The following is a 7397-nucleotide window of genomic DNA, read 5'->3' on the forward strand; positions in this document are numbered from 1 at the left end:
GATGCTTAACCAACTGAGCCACCCAGGAACCCCCACTTAAAGGTTTTAATTTGCAAGAGAGGCTTCAATCTCACAGAAAAGTGCTACACATATGGTTCTAAAGATGCCACATCAGCCCTAATCCAAAACTGTCCTCAGTGCTTGCCCAGCCTTCCCTGGATACCACTTTCGCAGCTTCTGTTTTGCAAGGTCCCCAGCCCGACTACCACAGATTCAGTGCTGGATTTCCCAACAGGAAGACTAAGCACGCTCTAAGGGACTCCACAAAGCAGAGGTAAGGAAAACAATTGGGTGGTGGGTGGGGGGCATTGCTGTTTTTCTATTACAAAACAATTTTTGAAAAAAAAAATGCTATTCAATATTACCAAAGTGGTATTGAATTAGTCACAATGGGAAAAATGAGAACTTTGTTGAACTTTCTCATACTGGTGTTACAGTTTAATATTGTTTTATTTTGCAACACATAAAGGGAAAGGATAACAGAATCTTTCGGCGGGGGCGGGGGGAGGTGCTCCAAGACCTTGACAAACACCTAATGCCCCGCCCTCCCCTTGCCCAACAGCCAGTACTCAGCCTGGTTTAAGATACACCGGTGATTCTATCAAAACTCAACTAACTTCTTGGTATCCTGGGAGCCTTTAACAGGAGGCCAGTTTGTAAGCAAACATATGAGAGGCCCAGCCACCCATTCCTCCTTGTGTTCCCTTCATTCCTGTGTAGGGTAATAGCTCCAGGAACTCAACTCTCTCTCACAGGGTAAGTCATGTAAAACCCTGTAAGAGTAAAGGAAAAAGGGTCCTCATAATGAAAGGATGTTCTAGAGAACACACTAGAGAAACCCAGACACACACATTCTTTCTAGTGTTATGTAGCTTCACCCACACCCAAAGGGAAAAAATTGGTTTTGCTTCAAGAAGCTGTCTGTGTCTCTCGAAAACATAAAGGTCTTGGACTCTCACAATAAACATTGCAAAATAAATAACAAAATGACATCTGGACTCCAAGCTTTGGATAGGGTAGAATGAGAGAGAATGCTAATTTTTCTTTGTTCTAGTAATAAAGTATAGATTTCATTTTTTCTTTAAGAGATGCTTTCTGTTATTAACCAAACACAAACCAAGGATGTACTGATTTCAATTTGAAATCCCAAAAAATGTAATACTTTCTGTCCATAACATCTTTTCACAAGTTGGGCTAATCTTCACAATATTTTAATTCTTTTTTTTTTCTATTTGAAACTAAGATGATAAGTACTCAGTTACCAAGCCAGTACATTTAATATGAAAATGGTTCACTTTTAGCCCTAATTATTATTGGTACTGGTAAACAAGAAAACTACCATCTTTTTGCATTGGAAAACCTCCCATGTAATAGAGTAGACAAATGAAACACTTCTATTGTAAAAGAATATTATTGTAATGATTATGTTTAATTGCTATTCATTCCAATGACAATGAAAAAGACCATGTTTCATGTGCTTCTAATATAAATCCAACTTGATGTGGTGATCCCATTCAATTGTTCATGGAGACTTTACAGCAACCGATCAGGCTCTTTTCCTGTGTAAAATAATTACATGGAATTCTTGAATTTCTCCTAATAAATTTAAGGATTTTTAGATAGGTACTTGTCTAAGAGTCACTTTGCTTATTTTCTGTAATGCTCTGATAAAATGTTTGTAGGTGACATAGTAAATGTTGCATGCCCAATGCCAAAGAAACAAAAGCATTAATGGGGCACCTGCGTGGCTCAATCGGTTAAGCGTCTGCCTTTGCCTCAGGTCATGATCCCGGAGTCCTGGGATCAAGCCTCCGTGTCCCTGCTGAGCAGGGAGCCTGCTTCTCCATTTCCCTCTGCCTCTTCCCTCTGCTTGTGCTCGTTTCCTCTCTCTCTCAAATAAATAAAATCTTAAAAAAAAAAAAGCATTAGAAACTTATGTCATTTGTGAGTTAATTGTAATGCCTCCTAAAAAGTCTTTATGCCTGATTTATAGCAAATAATAATAATAATCAGCTAAATTATTCCAAACTTACATACTCCATTATTTCTTGTTTCCAGCTTATACATAGTGATTTTTAACAAATGAAACAAACCTGGTAATAATTAGTGAGACAATAAATATTCCTCATTTAGTCAAGTAAGTATGTAAGGATATTTAATCTCATATAAGCAGTTTTAAAAAGTGTGCTTATTTCTCTTTCCATAAGCAGTAGTGTTTGGCAGAGGAAAATGATGAGACATGGTCCGAGATACAATATCATCGGCCAACAGTCTGCTCCAGATGACACATATTCGTTGTATTTCTTACATATGACCTACAATATACCAGCAAAATGGGGAACTTTTCCTTTTAAAAATTTATCTTTTGAAAATTAACAGGCTGGGACGCCTGGGTGGCTCAATTGGTTAAGCCTCTGCCTTCGGCTCGGGTCACGGTCTCAGGGTCCTGGGATAGAACCCCCATCAGGCTCTCTGCTCAGCAGGGAGCCTGCTTTCTCCTCTCTCTCTGCTCGCCTCTCTGACTACTTGTGATCTCTGTCTGTCAAATAAATAAATAAAATCTTTTTAAAAAAAAGAAAAGAAAATAACAAGCGTTTCATTATGTATTTTTTTCTTTCTTTTTCTGATTAACCCAGATTCCAGTTGTTAAAGGTTTTTCTAAATTCTATTCTGTCTTATCAGATACAGTTTTGCAAAGGTTGGAGGTAGGCCAAATTTACCGAGGCTACAAGTTGTAACAAGTTGAATAAATGGAAACACTGAGAACACTAGGAAATGTATCTGGGGTTGCCTTACTTTTTAAAAAAAGATTTTATTTATTTATTTGACACAGAGAGAGCAAGAGCAAGAGAGAGAGCAAGCACAAGCAGGGGGAACAGCAGGCAGGGGAGAAGCAGGATCCCTGCCGAGCAAGGAACGCAACGTGGGACTCAATCCCAGGACTCTGGGATCATGACCAAAGCTGAAGGCAAACACTTAACCAACTGAGCCACCCAGACACCACTGGGTTTGCCTTATTGAATGAAAGGTAGTGAAAAGAGCCCAGGCTTTGGAGATAGGAAGACTTATTTATTTATTTGAGAGAGAGAACAAGCAGGGGGAGGGGCAGAAGGAGAGGGAGAAGCAGGCTCCCGCTGAGCCCAACATGGGGCTCCATCCCAGGGATCTGGGATCATGACCTGAGCCAAAAGCAGATGGTCAACCAACTGAGCCACCCAGGCACCCCGGAAGACTCATAAATCCTCCCACCACAGATGGGTAGGGAGGCAGGTCAGCATTGGCTCTCTGCTGGGGCCCCAATAGGTTGGTCGGGAGGGTCCCGTAGCCAGCTGGCCACTCCAGCCTCTTGGCGGAGGAAGGGGCCCTGTGGCATCTGGGACCACAGAAGTTGCTCATCTGCCAGCCTCTTAGAGCAAGACCACCAAAGGACTGGAGCCACAATGAGCTTGCTGGAAGGTAAGTAGGATCCCTGAGGCTTGGTGCCTGAAGCCCCTTCTTCACTGTTCCCATATGGGCCTGTCTGCTGGGGGCCACCTCCCTGGTTCCTCACAGTGACCAAACAAGAAGGGATGTCATTCTATAAAATGGGGTAACAAGGTAGCACCCCATTGCATGTGTCCCCTCCAGGTGGTCCCGATGATGATGTGATAAGAAGCGTGTGGCTCATTTGCTGTGCTATATGCAGTGAGCTCTGTATTCTCCCCTCCCTGCAACCCGCCAAGTGCTCCCATTTTCCAGAGGAGACAGCTGAGGCCCAAAATTGTGGCTAGAGAAGCTAGCCCAAGACTACACTCCGCTTCATGTGCAGAGCCAGGATTTGAAGACTGAACCGACCCATGTGCCCTAGCTTGGCTTTCTGGGCTTGGACACCCGATGGAATCTAGGAATCTAGTAGGGATTCTTCCCATCTTCCAAACCTGGGAAGTACAGCCCAGTCCTAGCACCCTCCAGAGGGAGGTAGGGACATTTGTTGTTCCTTCCTGCCTCACCATCCTCTCCCTCCTAGATGATGGTCGGTATTTCCCTGCTTCTGCATCTGCCCCATGATTCCAGTATGTGTCCGACAGTCAGAGGTTGAATGGGGGAACCATTAAAAAGCAAAACTTTATTTCAGAAAATTCTGAACATATAGAAATAAAGGCACAGTACCACCAGATCCCCCCCAAATAAAAATAAATCCTTCCACCATACACTAACTGTACAACGACCTTAGAAAAATAATTTAAGTTCTTTGAATCTTGGTATCCTCTTAAATAAAATGAATATTATTACAGACTATATAGCCCAATACGAGTAGTTCTTTGCCAGTGAAACAAAGTAGGAGAGGATTCCTGGCATCACAGGCCATGAGAAGAGTCTGGTGTGGAAAGAGCATACGCTGTTTGGGGAACTCTAAGTAGCTTTTGTGTTCTCTGGCAAGAGATTTGGGAGGTGTGTGGGTTGGGCACAGATGTCAAATAGCCTCCTATGCTATGCACAGGACTTGGCACTTTATCTTGAAAACAGTGATGAGTGGCAATGAAAGGCTAGAATTTTTTAAAGAATAAGGAAAAGATTCAGATGAGCAGCACTTTTAAGTATACTGGGTATAAAATTATATTATTCAATTTCAAAATAAATAGAGCATGAATTAACTCAGAGAAAGAGGCAAAGGAGAGGAGGGGACAGATGTCATCTGGAGGCAGTAGCCACAAAACGTGGTGACCAGTAGGAGGAAGCAGGTGACTGGAGAGAATCCCATGTTCGGTGGGTCTGAGGAGGACAGGGTCACTACCCAGAGACTCCACTGCTGGCAAGAGGATAGCTTGTTGCTTTGTTCTTTTTGAGACGTGTGAGACATTCCGTAGAGATGAACTCAAGGGAGTCTGAAATATAGCTCTGTTCTTGATTAAAATGTATGCATTGTGGGAATACCAACTGAAGAATAATCATCTAATAAATAAATCTGAGGACACGAGTGAGAGGGCCTGGAGAGAATGCAGTTAAGGAGAGGAGACTGAACACAACTGACAACATTTAACCAGAGAGTGGAAGACAAGGAAGTAGGAAGGAAACAGAGACAGACTGGGACGTAAATAAAGAAGAGAGAAAGTGATAACACGCAAATGCAGGCCTTGGGAATTCAAATGAGTGACTATACCAAATGCCACAACGAAATCAATAGATCTAAAAACCCTGTGTTCCCGCGGTTTGCCAATCTGGTCCTCTTTCAGAGCTTGTTTCAAAAAAGCTGTGAGGACAGCGTTCAACCCACCACGCGGAGAACAGAATGGGAGAGAGGTTGCTGCCCAGGCAGAACATGCCGCACACAGCAGAGGAGCGCGCCCTTCTGGCAGGTGCAAGGGGAGGGGCGCCCAGAGCCCAGAGCCGCCCACAGTCAAGGCGTGATTGACGTGGGTCTGCTTTATGAAGAAAGAAATTAAACGAAAGCATGTTAACCCACAAAGGAGAAAAAGGAATTTCCTAGCTTGTCAGGCGTACAATCATGTAAACTGGTAATAAACTCAAAGTATAACTAAAAAAACCGTATTAAGCACGGTGGACAAATATAGATTTAAACAATTGCCATTCTAACCTGTTTCTCCCAACACATCTTCCAGTTCTCTCTCAAATGCCTGTATCACTTCATAATTCCCAACAAGATAATTTGTTTTTACCTTCTCCTTTACTTCGCTGTCTCCTTTTCTATTAAAATGAATTCAGTAATGCGAATTCACCATAACTGGCCTTTCTATCTGAAATCAATCTACATTACTGCACTCCTTAACACCTAGATTAACCTTCTCAACTTTTCGGCAATATTGCCTACTCAACTTTTTGCCCAGAACATACTGATACTAAATGAATCTCCACTTTTGTGTATGTTACTTTAGAAATAAATTACAGATAAAATGAAAATGGGTGTAATAGTCCTTTTAAAAATGTAAAATACAAAGTACCATAATAAAATACATTAAATACATATTTAATATAAAGTATAAAAATATAAAGTATAATAATATTACTAATATCAATTTGAGGATGCCTTCTCTCCTCCTCAATCAAGTTGTAAGCCATTGTTTGAATCATGCATACAAATCATTGACAAGAAGGAAAACCATTTATGGCAATTTATGATGACCTAGGAGAAAAAAAAATTTCCTAAGAAAGATTAAGGTCTATGAACTATTACTTCATATTAAGCATAATTTTTTTTCTTTTTTTCTTTTTCTTTTTATATTTGCTTTTCTGTTTTCAAACACATGCAGTGGCACATCCCTATATGCAGTCCTATTAAATGAAACCAGTTATGTTTTGTTACAGTTTACTCCATCTTCTACCTATTGGCACACGTTCAGCTCTGCTATTAAAAATTAGATGTTTTATTAATGTGTTTAGTTGCTGACAGGAAGCATCTCATGCTTAGCATATTCATCAAAAATAGGGCTAAATTGTCTCCGTTAACTTATTTAATGTCTACAAACAGAAACTTAATGTAATGCATATAGTGTAGATCCAATGATCAATATAGAAGTTGTCTGCCCAACAGAAGCTCAAATAACCAGTAAAAAATCTCCTATCTTCACAGTTCCTCCTAAATAAAAAAGAAAGAAGTATTTGCTTTCAGGTCAGATCCCAAATTGTAAAATCAGGTATACAAGGATCAGAAAATCAAGCAATTTTCCCATATTTATTGTACATTTTTAAAGCAATGAATTACTTTTTATCACTATCTCAAAACTGCTCTTTTTTTAAATTCCCTTAATTTCAAAACTTTTTTTTTTTTTTGCCTGCATAACAGGGCCTACCCTAGTAAACAAAGGTAGATTCTGAAGACTGTTCTAAAGTTGTACGTTTATATCTGACAAAATTCTAAAGCTAGTATTAAGCTATCTTGATAGAGTTGCAAGGCCAGACTTTATAGTCAAAGGAGACTCTACAGGCCGCCTGGAATGTCCACAGGTCTCAGACATCAGGCTCTGCCTTCAAAATTGCACTTTTCCTATCATGTTTATTCATTTGTTTGGTTGGTTGGTTGGTTTGGGAGGTGTTTTGTTTTGTTTTGTTTTTTAAGAGTTTTTAAAGTAATAAATTAGGGAAATTTCATAGACCTCATCTTGAATTTAATAAGGGATTTGACAGAGTTTCTCTGAATACTTTTTTTTAAAGATTCATTTATTTGTTTGACAGACAGAGACCACAAGTAGGCAGAGAGGCAGGCAGAGAGAGAGGAAGGGCAAAAGGCTCCCCGCTGAGCAGAGAGCCCGATGGGGGGCTCCATCCCAGGACCCTGGGATCGTGACCTGAGCTGAAACCAGAGGCTTAACCCACTGAGCCATCCAGGTGCCCCTGACTATTTTTACGAATAAGATTTAGAAAAGAAGCTACAATGAGATGTCTCTGTATCTGGCTGAGCA

This window comes from Lontra canadensis, unplaced genomic scaffold (assembly GCF_010015895.1).
Source record: "Lontra canadensis isolate GAN:19392208 unplaced genomic scaffold, GSC_riverotter_1.0 scaffold23, whole genome shotgun sequence".
In the NCBI taxonomy this organism is placed as follows: domain Eukaryota; kingdom Metazoa; phylum Chordata; class Mammalia; order Carnivora; family Mustelidae; genus Lontra; species Lontra canadensis.